Below are 17,519 nucleotides of genomic sequence, written 5' to 3'. Positions count from 1 at the left end.
CCAGGAGTTTTCAAAGATCCGTGCCAGAGGCTGGGCTATGACGCTCGCCAGCTGCTTGAGTACCTTGGGGTGCAGATTGTCAGGGCTAGCTGACTTGAAGGTATCCAGCTTCTCAACAATTAGAAAACACCACCTCTCCTCTGCCTTCATTTCAGAGACATATGGAATCCCACTCCATTTTTTCACCTTAACACTCCTCTTCCATATTCACAAAATTCTTGTAAGAATGGGGAATGTCAGTTTCTCTACACGCCATCAACCCCCTCTCAGAACAGTGTCAGAACCACTGAGTAATCATGTAAAACAACTGCTTTTACCATCACAGTGGGGAGAGCCCTAAATCTCTGGTGCTGCCAGGTATTGTTTCTGAGAAGAGAGTGATTGAGTTCAACCATATTTAATGCCTTGCATACATATTCTTGCCAGGTGAGGCACAGTTGTTCTATAGTAAAGGATAAATTGCACATCCAGGCTGGGGTCAGACATGAACCACTTTTTATTCAAAATGTTACAAATGTGTGTATTCTATAAATGGCAAAGTGCCTGTTGAGTCTGCTCTGAAGTATTATGGGCAGCCTAAGTTTATTACATTTTCACTGTTGTGGATGTTGGTATTTTATAGAAATTGAGCCTATTTTCAGTGGTTTAGGAGAGAAGCCGGCACAAATATGTCTGGGAAATAAATCTTTCATAAAAATATCTGTGCTGGTGCCTGCCTTTCTGTCATCAACACTAGATACATATTCAGAAAAATAGATATCTCTAAGCTTAAAGAGAAACATTTTAGATTTCTACTGGTGAATTAACTATGGATTATTGTGCATGACTAACATTTTACATGCATTTCTGTCAAGCTGTGATCCTACTAGAACTCTAAATGATCTTATTTTACTATCAAGTATGGGGGGAGGGAAGGAGAATTAGAGGTAATCAAGGTAGTAGTAGAGATCAGGGTGGTAAAATTTAGAGGGGTTCCAGAAAGGTAAGAGGCACTCACAGTTTCACAGTTGGTAGGGTCAGAAGGGACCTGAATAGATCATCAAGTCTGTCCCCCTGCCATGGCAGGAAGGAGTACTGGGGTCAAACGACCCTGGCAAGGTGTTCATTCAGCCTCCTTTTAAAGACCCCCAGTGTAGGAGCCAGCACCACTTCTCTTGGGAGTTGGTGAAGTAACACCTCCTGATATCTAGTCTGAATCAAGCCTCTGCCAGCTTGTGATGGCTATTTCTTGTCACTCCTGGTAGTGCTCGGGGGAACAGGGATTCTCCCAATGCCCGCTGGTCCCCCCTGACTAGTTTGCAACAGGCCACTAGATCCTCCCTCAGCCTTCTCTTGTGGAGGCTGAACAGGTTCAGGTCCCTTAGCCTCTCCTCGTAGGGCCTGCCCTCCTGGCCCTGGTCATGCGAGTGGCCCTCCTCTGGACCTTCTCCATGTTGTCCACATCCCTCCTGAAGTGCGGCGCCCAGAACTGGACGCAGTACTCCAACTGCGACCTGACCACTGTTGCATAGAGGGGGAGGATCACCTCCTTGGACCTGCTTGAGATGCATCTGTGGATGCATGGTAAGGTACGGTTGGCCTTCCTGACCAAAGTCATAAGATAATTGCTACCAGAGTGTATTATGAGAATGTGTAATTACAGGTATGTGACTGCTTTGCACACTCTGTAGAATACATCTTCTATGTAAGTGATCTGAAAACTAGACTAATGGTGTATGGACTGCATTATATTTCATTCCAGCCTATCCAGTACATGGGCCCAGCTATATAATTTAGTGAATCAAACTAGTTTACCACAAATAAACTCTCCAGTAGCATAATAAAGGCAGGGAGACCAGAACACAAGCACAGTTTAGAGGGCAGCTCCCACTTTATTCACCCTCCCCTCCCCATCCACTCTTCTCTGCCCAGGGATCCAAAATGTCAGTTACACCTCTGAAACTCTCCATAGCAGTAGTTCTCAACCTCTTGAGCCTCAAGGCACCATAGCATTCTGGAATTTAGCAGGAACTTGTTTGAGAACCATGACTTATAGTGAGAGGCTAAAAGTACAATTCTAGAGAAAGTTAAGGGGTGGCTTAATCATTGCAGAAATGATTAACTTGGTGTAACAGGGCACTGGTCCCAAGCCCTGTTACAGTCTGTGCTTGCCAGCCGGACCAGAGCCCACATAGAAAACTTACCCCAGGACCTGAATGTCATGGTGTGGACTCTGGAGACATGCGGCCAACTGCCCGGAAGCTGGCTGCACCTGAAGCAGACAGCCCTGGTGCCACACCATCACGTACAGTCAGAACAGGCTCTCACTGACCACCAGAAGGCCCACTGGAAATTTAAAGGAAACAGCTGGCAGACAGGAGATCCCCCAGAGAGGGGAATGCACAAAGTCAGTAGGGGATTGTGCAGACCTCATGGAGATGTGGAAGCAGAGCTGGAGCCAGAGCTGGATCAGAGTCAGAGCCTGAACTGGATCTGAAGTCAAAGCCAACAGGTAGAGCTAGAATCTGAGCCGGTGTTGCAGCCAAAGCCAACAGGTGAAGCCCGAGCCAGAGCCTGAGCCAGTGGCCAAAGCCAGGGACCCAAACTGAGCTCAAGCCAGAGGGCCAAACCAGAGGCAGAGCTGGGAGGTACAGCCAGAAGTCAAAGTTGGATCCAGACCTGGAACCAAAGCTGGAACCAGAGAATCAAACAGGGCTTAAGTGAAAGGCATCCCTCAAATCCCTCAGGTGAATTCCTGCTACCTGCTCAGAGAGTGGGGGTGACAATGCTGGTGAGTGCATGCAGATTGGGGATGGCAGGCAAAGTCCCAGTGGGAAGCCCATGGAGTGCCCACCACCAGTGTTGGTGGGATTGAGAAACTGGGGGTCCAGATGATTGAATGACTGTATGGTATGAGGGAGTACAACTTATTTGACAATCTGGGGCATAGACAACTTTTGGGAGAAGGAAGTGGGTCCTTAGAGGAAAAAAAGGGGTAATGCTGGGAAATTACATAGGCCATGATTGTGAATGCTTCTAGGGAAGGACATCTACTATGGATGACAAAATCTAAGAAAATTAGGATTTAAATAAGAGGAAGGGATCCCAACTGAATGCAGGGAGAGTTGAGGATACCTGAAGGTAGGCTTCCTGTGGGAGGGCCAGAGAAGAGTGAGGGGGAGCATGAGTGGAGCTGTTAAGACTATGACCAAGACCCATTTAGGGGTGGAAAGGTACATGGTCTGGGTTGGGGGGAGAGGGGGGCTGTGAAGAAAAATCTTGCCTTCAAATCCTACCACTGATGGTGATAAACATCTCACCTCCCTTTTTCTCTTTCCTAATTCTTTGAATGTTAGGGTGTGGTGGATGAGTGACAAAAGGAGACCCTGAAGTGTGGGGAAAGCAAATGAGTGAGACCTCCATAGGACACACTCGTCTATACTGGGGAAAAGATTTTTGCTACTACAGTAAAGGCTGTGTTAACCAGCATTTTAGTAACCAGCATACTCTACAAACTGGAATTTCTGGCTGGCTGAGAAGAATTAAGGTGCAATTTTTTTACAGTGCCTTTAAAAATAAGGACTCTAGAGAAGTCCATGTCATGTAGTCATAGAGGTCAAGAGCCTGCTAGAAGTACAAGCTAATACTCTTAACCCTTTAGCTCAAGTGGCAGAAGCCTGTACTTGTCACTGCAGGCCCAAATTCAGTCCCACTGGGAACATCTATATTTGCACTTTACTGCAGAGCTGACTAATTAGCTCTGCAATAAAGTGTCACTGTCTGCATATGTGCCTGTGTGGCAGTGCACTGATTGTCCTGACACTTGAAGAACATCAGTGGAGTAGCCAGCAGGTGAGTTAAGGCCCAATTAAGTGGTCACCTACCACAGGTGTCCGCCTGATTGGAGGAGGGCTGGGCAGGGTGTGTATAAATCCAGACCCTGGGAGCAGGGCTGGCAGTTACATCTGGGGAGCCAGAGGAGCAACATACCTCAGTCTGAAAACTGCAGCTCCTGGAACACCTGGAGGTTAGGGTAGGAACTATGGGGATGAAGGACCCTGTTGGTCCTGGGTAAGACCTGAAACTGCACTCTGCTGGAGTTGGATGGTGTGGTGGGGCTGCCTGTGGTGGGGCAGTCTCCAGGAAATGCCACACCTGTGCCACTCCAGTGAAAGGTGAGGATGGGGTGACATAAAACCTCAGCCCCCACTGCCTTGTGGGTCACCCCATGGAGGGGAAGGCTAGGGGCCAAAGTCCTTCTAGAGGGACCTGAGGCCTAAGGGACAAAAGGCCCAGAGAATGAATGTGTGTCCCAGTAAGGGGCTGGAGTGAGTATGTGGCTCAGAGACAGGTTGGAGTTTGGCCAAGAGATGGGTTGGAGCACAGTCCAGTGAGGGGCCAGGGGAGTAGTAGTAGATTTGCATAGGACACAGTGTAGGGATGGTTCAGAGCCATGTAATTGGCCCAGAACACCAGAGCTGCAAATGGGCAGCCTCCTGCATTTTTATATCAATTAATTTGACATCAAAGGCATGGCAGGAAAGAGCAGGGTGGACGGGGGGTTGGGTGGGGCATCAATCTCTTTGGATGCCTGCAGATCCCCGTGTTACAGCCTGTATTAAAGTGCAGTAGATTAATTAACTCCACTGTAGGATAGTACTGTGCAGGACAAGTATTAATCTACAGTGGAGTCATTTAGCGTGCCAAATGTATGTATAGATGGTGACTGGTGCTGGTTGGGGCATGAGGGTGTTACAGTGCAGGGGCTGCCTGCCAGCTATCCCCGAAGTGTAGCACCCTTGTGCCCCAGCCAGCCCTTCCACTGCCCAATGCCTTCACGTGGAGCCTGGGACTGACTGCCTGGGCCCCCTGCCAGCCTGGGGCTGCTCCACCCCGCTTGAACAGCTGCGATCCCAGGTGCATGTGAAGATCCTGTACCTGGGAGCAGCTGACTCTGGCACAAACTGAGCAGGAGTTTATTGCTACATGCTAATTGCACATGTAGATGCATCCACAGATGACTAGAATGGGATGAGGGCAAGATTGTGAGGAAAACCTTTTAGGATGTTTGTATATTGCTCAACAGTCCATGCAGGAATTGAAAACAGCTTACTTGTATTGATTTAATACTGTTGTATTTCCATTAAATGTGTATTAGTTTACAGGTTATTAATCAATCCTTCTTCCCTTGCTTGTCCCGTATAAACGAGGTTGTTGTTGTAGATCCTGGGTCTCCACCAGCTTTAATCAATCCAGATTCATTAATCATTTTTTCTGTGTCCAGACCAACCATAGTTAGTGATAATCATCTGTACCTTAATGTAGTAACATAGTAGCTGTAAGTCTTGAAAACTAGGCTTAGGTGACTTCTAAGATTTTCTGTTAATGATCTTAGTGTCACTGAGTGCAACTTTAGCCTGACAAGGCAACAAAAATGTTCAGGGAGGCTCCATTTATATTGTAATTTTATTTGATCTTGAACTTTTTTTAAATATAAGAAATGCTAGAAGTCTCATATTATGTGTAGAGCCCATATCAACAGCCCCTCCTGTGCTACAACACTTGTCCTTGCACTGGCTGGGTGAGTTGTAAGACATGCAGGTTCTTCCTAGTGTTATGTGATCAGTGGTTGGGAGACAAATGCACAAGATGAAAGTTTGGCAAATGGAGGTGGTGGTAGTTGATGGGTTGTTTTCTCAATGCCTGTGAGGAGTCAGGGCAGCAAGTAGCCTAATTGGCCCTGAGGTGGCCTGGGTTGCCTGAGTGGGTCCCACTGCCAGTGGCCTAACTACTCCCAGACGGCCCCAATTGCCTGTGTGGTTGTGGCTGTCTGCCAACAAGCAACAGCTCTTTCAATATCCATCAAGTTACTTGCCAGGCCTTTGCCTAGCATTGGACTTCTGACTCCTTGTTCTTATTCTCCTGGTTCCTGCCTGTTGGTTCCTAGTTTTCCAAGATGACTCTTTGTTCTGGACTCCACCTTGGACCTCATTGCCTTGGACCTGCCAGCTGCTGCCAGCAGTTGCTTTTATTACCTACATAACTGTCAGAATCCCTACTCAGAATATGGCCAGGCCAGGCAAGCCTCTGGCAGGGCCCGTCGACCAGGTCAAAAAGTTTCTGAGCAGGTGGAAGATTACCAGGTACAGCCAGGTGGAAAATTACCAGCTATAGTTACGCAGCGAGAAACAAAAGCCTGCCAAAACCCACAGCAACACAAAATATAGCAGGCATGCACACTTGCAATGACTGGATAAATTTCCCGCCAGATCTTTTATAAAAGATGCAACGCTCCAAGCGCTCGTCGGAGGAACCACACGACCGAACCTCAAGCGACAAAGAGCAACTGGACTGATCACTCAGGAGCTGCCTCCCCCAGGGTGAATCCCTGAGCGACCTTCAGGCCTGCCGAACGGAGTAATCTTTATCTCTCCAGCAACAAATGTGGAACTGGAGAGCTGCTGTGCCATTTTCGCTTAAGCACTGTAAATAGTTTAGTGTTAGCTTTACCTTATAAGGACTTTTACAGTTTAGTTTAGTTTGTTAGGTACACTACCCTATGCCGCCTACCTGGTCTGGGACTTACCGATGGTCAGCCGCACCAAGCCCTCGGGCTTGAAAGCAAGGGATCACCGTGAACCCTGTGACCCGACGACCCCTTTGTATTCTACACCTATCCACACAAATAAAATTTTCCATCATATTGGTATCCTGTCTCAGTGTCCTGCGTGCTTCCCTTCCCCATTGGCATTCGCGAACTGTAAAAATCTAACAATAACCACCGGTATTTATAGGCGGATGTGTAGTATAGCTGTGCACTAACAGCGTTTGCAAAATAGGGCTGGCTTCTGAAGGAGTTATTCATAATTATTTGCCGATGTAGATTTGGAATAAAGGTGCTCACATAGTGGGTTGATCAGGAAGAATATTCTGATTTAAATGAATAATTTATAATAATCCACATTAGCTTCCTTATATAAACAAGCCCTTAGTTTCTTCTGTCACTCTTGAATTTCTTCTTCTTCTCTTTCTTTTTTAATTAAACGATAGAAATATTTAATAACACCCCCAACACCTTTAAGTCAACAGACTCAATCAGAATAAAGGGCAATTTCTATTTTAATAAACATTCCTTAGTTCTGGGGGGTTTGATCAAGTTAAATGGAATGTTAAATTAACTAGCAATTGAATTCAGTGGCAGGCATTGTAATAAGCTATTCTGAGATCATTTACAGTCGAGCAGCAACCATAGGGTATTTTCATGCAGAGCCGGTAACTCTTGTCCCAATTTGACACAGAAATCGGACTGACCCATGTGACCTGTATTAACTTGGGAAATTCTATATTCATGCCAATGACCACCTTTGCCAGATGCTGAAGACAAACTACTATAATCCTGTAATCTCATTTCATAATATAGACTTTTGTATAGTTCTGAGCACAAGTAAAAAAAGCATCTTGTTTAGTTAAAATATTTAGCTTGGTCTTCTCCTGGTGGCTTCAATCCATTTCAACTCCAATGGACAGGAATTCGGTGGCTTGTTTGGGCCAAATTTCATAATGCTAATTTGAGCAACACTTCAGATAGCAGCACAATGCAATACCTTTCTTCACCTCTGTGAACCATTTCCCAAGGAACAAGAAGCAGAGACCTTTCATGCTGAGACTTTGACCAGGGAGATATTATAGAAACCTTCTTGTACTGCTGTATTTTTAATATTCTCCTTTTATCCACATAGTCTTCCTTGGGGTTTAAGTGAGAGAGCTGCTGTATGCAACTGCAGGAGATGGTTTAGGCTTTGGCTCACTGATCTTGTTTTGGAACACCTTGGAGTGTGTGTGGATTTCAAGGAAGCACTTGAGGACAGCAGGACATACTCATGTTTTTTTTCCGCCCTCCTACTCCTTTGACAAATATCCAAATCTACCAGACTCTGTGGATTTTGCTTCTCATCTGCAAATACTTTTAGAAGGCAAAGCACAGCATTTACCAAACCCTCACGATTGGGGTTGAGTTTTTTTGCTCATTTAAATGATCCTTCAAAAATATACAAAGAAAAGAAAACATTCAGTAAATCATCCACATTAATCACTGTTGATAGTTCAGGAAAGGACTGAGACTAGCAGAGGGCTGAATGTTTTATAAAGAATTCTTTATTTATAAAAATAAGCAAAGGAGACAGGGAGATGAAACCTGTAACTAGCAATTGTTTTGAAAAGACAATTTCCTGGGGCATTCGGAGCAAATAAAAATCTGCCATCCAGTTATTTTGAAGCCATTTATAATCTTTTTATTTTTCCTTTATTTCACTTAGGCACCACTAAGGATCATGGTTTCTGGATCTAATATTGTGTATTTCTATACCATCTTTCAACCCAAGGGATCTCAAAGAACATTACAAACTATAGTGCATATACAGAATTTATTTTGCTCGCTACTGAAACCTGTCTTCACTTCTCAGCAAAGTGTGCCAGCTATTAGCTGTACATGACAATATTGTATTACATTTTAAGGGCTTGTTGTAATCTCAGTTGAATGTCATGTGGAGATCTCAATGATCAGACCCCTTGGCGGGAAGTGAAAAATATTCTGTACAGCTGACCATAAGGATATGACAGTGAAAGGAACCTGCTAGCTAAGGCAACCATGTAATCTTGTTGGGGGTTAAAGAGAACATTCAAAGAACCAAAAGATTGTTGCATGCAAGACATCTTCATTTCAAGCTGGTTTTATATGTAAGCCACCATAGCTTACAGGCTATTCCTCACATTTCTTGCAACAAAGTACATTAAAACTACTCTTGAATTCTTCGTATTTCCTTCCTTCTAGAAAGAAGACCTGATCCGTGCTTTTCTCTATTCTGGCTATATCCAAATATTTTTAGCTGTAAATCTGTCCAGTGACAAAGGATCCTTCATTCTTTCTGCTTCTTTTAGCCTACCCAAGGTAATCTTCTGTACCAGAAAAGTAACACTTGGATAAGATGGTACATGAAATCCTTTCACAGTCTGAGAAACTGAAAAGGGTGGAGATGAGGGACTTCCAGTTCTGTGCACAGAGATCATCTTGTTTTTCAAAATCTTGCGTTGTTTTATAAATATCAAAGAATTGAACATAAGAAACATACAAAAGAAGTTTGATTTCTCTAGTAGGACACTCTAGGTTTAGCCATTGGTCAGAGGCAGTGATTCCCTACAAGATGAAAGAACATTGATGAATGCTGCTTAATGCCTAAGAACCCTTGCCGTACCTTGCTGAGAAAGAATTCATGGATGATGTGACAAAGAGGGATGGTCTCTTGGAGAAGTGCTTGTTAAAAACTTGTAAATTGCTTGGAAATGTATGATGCCTTGTGGTGAGGAATTACAGCCCCCTGGGTCCCAGTTCAGGGAAGCTACAACAGTGAAAGGTCCTCAGTTCTAGAATATTTTGAAGTGGAGAGAGGTGACCATTTTACAGGGATGGACCTCTAGTAATGAGGTGAAATCCTAATCCCACTGATGTCAATGGGAGTTTTGTCCATAAGACTCATTTAGTGTATTTTCTCTGCCATGCATATTCACAATGTTTTGGACACTCCTATGTAAAAGGCTTAATATAAATCTGGAATTGCATGGGGTGATGGGCAAGGTATGCAGCAGAATTTGCAGATTTGTTGGAATCTGAGGGCCATACCGTGAGCACGTTTGCTAGAGCTGCAAACTTGGAACCCCTGGTTTGTCAACCATGCACTTTAGCGCCCATACCATCTCATCCCCCAGTTTAGGGCTGAAAATGAATGGGCATGTTGCAGATTGCTGTGGTGTATTGTGTTTGAGTTTAGGATGAATACACAGGCTAAGCATGGTTTCTGGTATAATTTTTTTGTCAATTATGTAATAGTAGGTTGTCCCATCTGTTTGGTAATTTGCCTGTTGGATCATCCTGCTTGCTCTTATCGTAGGCTTCCTTTGCTAAGCTTATTCTTGGCTTATGGTCAAAATAGGGGTTATGGATGTTTTGCCCGAGGGAAACCTGCCACAGCCTTCTTCTGATCTTCCTTATAATTTTCTTCAGTGCCTTCTTCCTACATGACTGGTGGACAGCAACATGTTTAACAGATGGTTTTCACATGCTATTGCATAATTATTTTTCAAGTGGCTTCTAGAAGCAGATGTTCACATGTCTTTGTTCTTTCCCCTCCTGACACTTTAACACAAACAGCAGATTCCATTGCTGCTGTCCTTTAGATCTAGGGAAGAAAATGAGGCAATGATGTTGGGTTTTTTTTTCAGGCTATTTGGCAATAATACTTGTGTACAGGCACCATCCTCCTTCCCTTCCCTTTCATCACTACCTCAGTGTACAGATGTTATCTTTGGGTCTTTTTGCTTAAGATGCACTGTTTCCCCCTGTGACCCTTAACCCCAATTAATATTTGACCTTTGATTTCCTCTATGCCTCTGTTTCTAATAATAGTCTGAGTAACAGTTAGTTTTTGCTCCCTGGCAACCCCAATGTTTGTTACAATATTCTTATAGCAACAAGGCTCTGGACTTAGATTAGATTGAGCAGATTTCGAGTAAATCTTTGGGGAAAAAAACTTCCTAATCGTTAGAGTGGCAGGACAATGAAACAAGTTGGCAAGGGAAGTTGTAAGTGTGGGAGCCCTGGGAGATGCTGCTGGTAATGTCCAGCCTGCCCCGCTGTAGTTATGCTACTGTATGGACTAGATGACTTGTGAGATTTCTTCCTACCACATGATTCCTACAAGCCACAGGAGCAGAGCTTCCTAATTTGACTTTGTACTTGTTCTTCAAAGAGCTAATAAAGGTGATCAAGTGGAATAAAAGCCAAGCCTAAGTGAGTTTCTCCCATTCATAACTTATCTTATAAAGGATGAATATCAGCAGCTATTCTCTGATGATGATATGAAATGTTTGGATCAAGTAAAGAAATACCGTGGGTTAAATGAAACTGTATTGCTTTTACCTCCTGTGTATGCAATCTAATCGGATAATACAACAATATATTTGCATACTGTCTTATATTTAATTTGGATTACTCATTGCCTAGTACAGGGTGTGGAAGAAAGCGTTCTGTGTGGGTCCTCTTCATATTTCTATTGAATTTTAAAGGGACTGGAGGGCACTCTTGAAAGGTGCTTGTATGTGCTGAATGCTGTGCCACCTTCTCCTTGACCATATCATCTGTTGTTTTTTTCCTTGCCTGGTTTTCAGTTATTTCCAGTTGGTCATGGAAAAAGTTTCTCAGCAAAGACAGTGAAAATGGGCCCTTTTAAGATTTCTGGAACTAGATGTCAACAGAATGCTAGAAGATGGGACATGAGGAATAATCCTGTATTGACAGAGAACGTGATTGGCAGATAGTTCTTTTCCATCTCTACTATCCATGGCAATGCAATCATCTGTTATTTTCACAACTTTGTGCTGGGTGTTGCTTTCAGTCATATATTGAAATCCAGCGTTGTTTCTGTTCATGGCAGAGAACACCAAGGTGGTAACTGAAAGTAGAAACAGCTCCTGTGAATAGTGGGAAGTTATGGCTGCCAGTAAACTTTAAGACTTTGAATTCTTTTTTGCTCTTTTCCTTCTGTCAGTTGCTGGTGAGCATTTTGTCATTTTACTTCTCTTGCAAAGTACAAAAATGGCTTTTCCTTCAAGAAATATAGATGTTTATTAGCTTTTATCTGACACACGGTGCATTGGTGAAAAGTTAATTTGTATTTTACTTTTTAGTTTGTATTCTTCCTTCAGTATTTTTTCTGTATTGGTTGGTTTCCCTGTTGTGTGTATAAACACTGAGATCACTTGAGTACTAAACAGCGCACAGCCAAGCAATAAAGTTGCTTTTCAATTTGGACTTTCTGTTTCATCATTGTTTACTATATTATCCATCCATCCATCCATGTACTCAACACGCTGTTTCATGTATTTTTTTCTAATCTGCTTTGTCAGGCTCTTAATTGTTATGTTTCTAGCTAAAATTCCCCAAACACAAATAGCACTTTTCTCCACAAACAACAACAGGGACTTAGTCTGACAAAAAGATTTAGGTGGCCAGTGTGTTAAGCCTACAGGGATCAGTCTGGAGGGTCATAGCCAATGAGAAGACAGAGCTTGCTAATTTTGCTCTATTGATGAATTACTCAAAATGTTGTAATCATAATGACAAAAAATAAAGTTAGTGGCTGCTGTACCACAGTACTTCCTTCTTTTCCAAAACAGCATCCAACTCTTTTTGAATTAATGTACACAACTCACTTTTACTGCTGGCAGCATACTTTTTGGCAGTTGGTTTGATATTCCAACCAAACTTTGTATAAAGAAACTGTCTGAATTGTTTATAGGTTTGTCCTGTTGCCCAGAGTTTAGTCCATGATCTCTTATTTTCAAAATGAGTGTAGTTAAAGGGACAGTCATATAATTTAGGCCCCAAATTCAGAGGGTTTTTGGACTGAGGTGTGGTATTTATGAAAGCATGTATGCAAGCTGAAGTGAACAGAGATGTGTATGAACAGTTCAAAAATGTCAAAGAAAGCAATTGGCATTTCCATTTAAACATCACTCTTCTCTGTCCTCCTTGTGCCGTGTATGTAGCAAAATATGTTTAAGTCCCCTAGTCTTCTTTAAAATGTTCATCCTGTAAACAGAGAGAGGTAGTTAGCCATGTTTGTCTGAAACCAGGCAGAAGGCAGGCACTAGGGGTGTGTGAAGTGGGCAGTATTTGATTCAGATTCAGCCCAATTCAGGAAACAGTGATTTGATTAGCTGATTTGGATCACTGTCCTGATTTGGATTTGGCCGAATCTGAAGATTTGATTCTGATTCAAAGAGTGAGCAATTCCGCCATAGACACAGCTTTATATGTTTTTTCTACGTATCTCGAGGCACCTGGCACGGCTTGTGAATGCTGAGATGGTGCATCCCTCAGGAGCATGGGGAGGACCACATGCACTTGGAGATTGGCTGTGGAGGGACCCTGGGTGTCCCCCCAGACCTGGGAGGCACCGATCACCAAGCCGGGGTGGGGGGCGCCCAGAAGTGGACTGGAAGTACTTCTAGGTCCCCTCCGTGCTCCCATGGGAGGCTCCATGCAACCAACCATCTCAGCATTCACAAGCTGCACCTGGTACCTCAAAGTATATAGAAAAATCATATCAAGCTGTGTCTATGGCCAATTCATCGAATGTCTCCAAATTGAATTGGAGGCTTCTGTTTGGATTCGGAGAGATTAATGGGTCTCCTGATTTGATTCGGATTCAGAGATTAGGCTGCCGAATTGGGCCGAATCTCCCCTGAATTGAATCAACGACTGAAGTTTTCCATGGCCCTAGCGGCACCTTAGAAACCTGGCACCTTAGAAACTAACTAGTTCAGGGAGGCATTGAAAGGCAAATCTGGGGGTGGGGGTACGATTGCAGCCCCCTCTGACTTTGTAATGTATGTGCAGTGAGCTCTCCCCCTCCAAGAAATCTCGTCTCAGCCTTTGGTCTTAGCTGCCAGTCGCATCCCTTGTGCCAGTGAGATCTCTGCAGCACCCTTCTGCAAAATCCAAGATCTACTCCTGGTGATAGCCTGTTTCATCAGATACTAGCAATTCTGAAACAGTTATGAATGAATTATGAATTCATAGCAGCTGATGAAGTAGGCTGTCACCATAGAAAAACTTATGCCTCTCTGAACCAGTTATATTCTAAGATGCTACCCTGCCCTCCCTTCAACCGATAAAATATGAAAGTGAAGCTGAACAGGCAACTTTCTCTCTCTAAGCTGATTGATATGACAAGATAAATTAACTGAAGAGAGTGGACAATCATTGTGACTCATGATCTTCAAAATTGTTTCCACAGAAATTCTTTCAAGTTTTCCCCCCCATTATTATTAAATGAAAAACTGTGTGTATATGTATCAGATATCACCTGATATAGAGGCTATCTGATATATCCTACCTCAGGCTGGCAACAATTTTTCTGCATGAACAGCACACATTTGGGCTTCACATTATTTTAGCCTGCTGCATAGAGGACAGTGTTTTGAAAGAACATCTGTAGTACGACTTGATGTGGCTCCCATGGGAATCAATGAAAGCTTTTCCATTGATTTGAGAATGGGAGCATGATTATCTCATAATGCAACAAAGCATTTTAGCAAACCCATACATTTTCCAGTGGAAATTCCCATGGCAGGTACTGGTGCTCAACATATCCGCATTAATTACATATTAAGAAATAAGAGATGCAGACCATACCTGCAGAGCAGGGCACGTTCCCGTTACATGTAAAGCAGTGGCTCTGGGAAGGATTTAGCTGTCATAATGGAGACCCAACTGAACATTATATTTCCAGTTTGAAAAACAGGTAATGCAATCTCTGGATATATAATCAGGGAACTACTAAATAGAAATAGGGAGGTGACTTTATCTCTGTGTGAAATTGGTGAGACTGATACTGGAATATTGTTCCAGCCTTGATCTCTTTATTTGAAAAAGGATGTTGAAAAAATGCAGAGGAGCCACAAAAGTGATACAGAGGGTGGAATGCCAATTAAGGAACTCAGTTTATTTAGCTTATCACTGAGAAGACCAAGATGTGATCTGACTACACTGTATTAGATTGAGAAGTACCTTCAAAGGGAGACAATACTGGGTAGTGACACTGTCTTTAGTAAAAATACAGCAGGAGCCAATGCTGGAAATTGAAGTTTTAGAAATTTCACTTAAAAATTAGGCACAATTTTTTCCACTGCGGTTAATTAACAAACAAATGACTGGGGAAAGAAATAGATCCTTCATGGATTGATGTCTCAAAACTGAGGTTGAAACCCATTCTGGAAGACAGGATTTAGTCAAGCACAAATTGTTGGGAACAAAGGTATCTGATATTCAATGGCTCTAGGTGCAAAGGAGGTTAGTCTTAGACTCAGGGACTTTATGAAGTTAGTGGAATACTGGTTAATAGTGTTTACGCTTTATAGACTGGGACATAGCACAGAACTGAGAACTGGATAATGGTAGTAGAATGGCATGAAGGAATTGTCTTCCTTTGGTGAAAATGCCTGAGGAGTGGAAAAGTTATGCTTAAATATATCCCAGACTGATGGTCTAGATGGTAAGGGATGTTAGAATGGAACCCAGGAACCATACATCAAAGCACAAAAAGGATGGCATAGGCTGCTTGTCCATCTTCACTATAAGATAAATGGCTCTGTAGTGTCCATCAGTCAGTAAAATATATCTCTTTAAAAAGTTCCCCTCTGGGCAAGAACTTTAAGAAAATAAGAATATAAGCAGCGCCATACTGGGTCAGACCAATGGTCAGTATCCCAGTATCCTGTTTCTAACAGTGGCAAGTAGTGCATGCATTAGAAGGGGACTGTATGCATGAGGCATTGTAGTGGGTTTGGGGTTGCTGCTTATCTCAAGCAGTCTTTACACTTCACACAGTTCTTTATTCCCTGGGCATACTTGCCTCTCAGGAACACCAGAACATAAATCAGAACTCAGTACCACAAACTTTGCATAGCCCATACAGGGTCCATCTATAGTCCTGAGTCATCTCTGGTCCCTGAAAAGGCACCTCCAGCTTCCTGCCACTCTCTCACACTGCAGTCTTCCTTCTCAGGTGGCTTTGATTTGGTTCCTTGATATCCCATCCTGAAGTCCTGGGTCCTCTCCCAGTCCCTGTCTCAGACTGACTCCTTGTCACTCTTCCTCATTGAGATCTTAGCTCTCAGTTCCCATTCCCTGGCTCCTTTCCCCAGGAGCCTAACAGTGTTTTCTGGCTCCTTTCTCTCAGGAGCCTAGTTCTTCCTCTGTTTGCATCTCTAGCTGCATCCCCCTGGGAGTCTGTCTCCCAGCTCCCTTCCCTGGGAGCTTTTTAGCTTTCTGTGGCCAGCTAATTATCTTTCTCAGCCAGCCCAGTCCTCCTACATAGCATGCAGTCAGTGCTTACTGATTGGCTTGTAGCCCTTGCCAGTCTGCAGAGTGCTACAGCTGAATGTGTGCAATGTGCTGCAGTCCTTTGTCAGCCAGCCTGCTACAGGCATATCTTGAGATATCTATCCTTGGTTATACTTCCCCTGGCATCAACCATCACTGACTTTAATATTCATCCTTGTTTCTAAAGCATCTGTCTGGCACTAGAGAAAGAAATGGTAGTTAAAAAACAAATTAAAAATAACTATTGTGAAGTGAAGTATTTGAAAATGGCAAAGTTAAATTTGTCCTCATGGCCTTGACCCTGTCACATGCATTTGAATTATGATGCTGCCTTGAACTTCACGGTCATGTTATTTTTTTTCCTGCAACATTCTCCCGTCATTCAAGGGAAGGAATGCACAAGGACACAAAGGGTTCATAGGCATTTTTTCTTGAGTTATACTCACTGACCTTAAATTTCACCCGCAATACCATGTCTGAGTGATGTGACATCTATTCAGGTCATTCACTAAAATGAACCTTGCTTTGTTCACTGTCCATCACTCATTTGGTGCATTTAGTTTTGAACCAAAGCTGAATGACCAGCAGCATGGCTTATTGGAAAGCAACCTGGAGGGAGACCTGGATTCTCTTTCTTGCTGTACTGCTGATCACTTTATAACATTGCTCACATTACTTTGTTGCTCTGTTTTTCCTGCCATATTTTGTTTGTCTTGATGACTTGGACCAGTGACTTAGACCAACCTTTTTGGCAGGCGAGCCACCAATTAGCCCTGCATCCTCCCTGAGCACCACTCTGAGCCCCTTACCCTGCTTGATCTACTGCTATGTTTTTTGCTTCCTTCCACATTCTCCCACCCTAATTTGAAGCTTTGTTTTCTGCTTTCTGCTCTATCTGGTACTGTGCTGCCTGTTTTCTTCCTGATCTGCTGCATGCCACACAGAGGCTACTCTTGCTACTTGTGGCATCCATGTTGCAGATTGGCTACCCCTGGCTTTTGACTGTCAAAATATTTTCTGCAGCACCTAGCAAAGCGGTACCTGATCTTGGTTGGCACATCAAGGTGATGCCACAGTTCAAATAGTATACAATATAACAATAAACATTGACATTCACAGAAATCCTCCTGCTGACTTCAGTTGGCTTTGGATCAGGCCCTGAGCAGGGAAGGGACTGTATGTGGAAAATATTAGTTTTTTGTGTGATTTGTAGCCTGTCTCTGGCTCTCCCTGGTCTGTAAGGAACAACAGGCAACTGATGGGGGTTCTGCACGCAGCTGCACATCATTCATGTTGTGCCACAATGCCAAGTGACAAAGTTCCGATCTTATTCTTTTATTTCCCCCGCTGCGAGTATTTTGAAATTCAGTACAGATGACGTATACCTGTCATGGGAACACAAATGTTGTTTGTGTTCAGGTATCTCTCTCTGATCAAGACCACTGGTTTGGCTATTTAGGTATTCTCTTATATTCTCTTCCTAGGGACCTTGCTGGTGGTCTTCTCTTATTACTTGCCTAGGAAAATGTATGTATAGAACCTGCTTTCATGTGGAGTATGCTAAAGTTATGGGTACATATGTACAGTTAAAACATAGATT

General features: G+C 43.3%; 1 long non-coding RNA gene across 1 annotated transcript in view; it reads left to right on the top strand.

The window, feature by feature from the left end:
- LOC109321764 overlaps positions 1 to 11,842 on the top strand; it is a 102,984-nt gene extending 91,142 nt beyond the window's left edge. Inside the window, exon 2 of the long non-coding RNA XR_002104167.1 lies at positions 11,200 to 11,842. This is a non-coding gene — a long non-coding RNA (uncharacterized LOC109321764). The remainder of the gene's footprint in view (positions 1 to 11,199) is intronic.
- The last annotated feature ends 5,677 nt before the right edge of the window (positions 11,843 to 17,519 follow it).

This window comes from Crocodylus porosus, unplaced genomic scaffold, assembly GCF_001723895.1.
Source record: "Crocodylus porosus isolate Cpor-Errol unplaced genomic scaffold, CroPor_comp1, whole genome shotgun sequence".
In the NCBI taxonomy this organism is placed as follows: domain Eukaryota; kingdom Metazoa; phylum Chordata; order Crocodylia; family Crocodylidae; genus Crocodylus; species Crocodylus porosus.
Note: the sequence above shows the minus strand (reverse complement) of the source record. Positions and strands in the feature narration are given on the sequence as shown.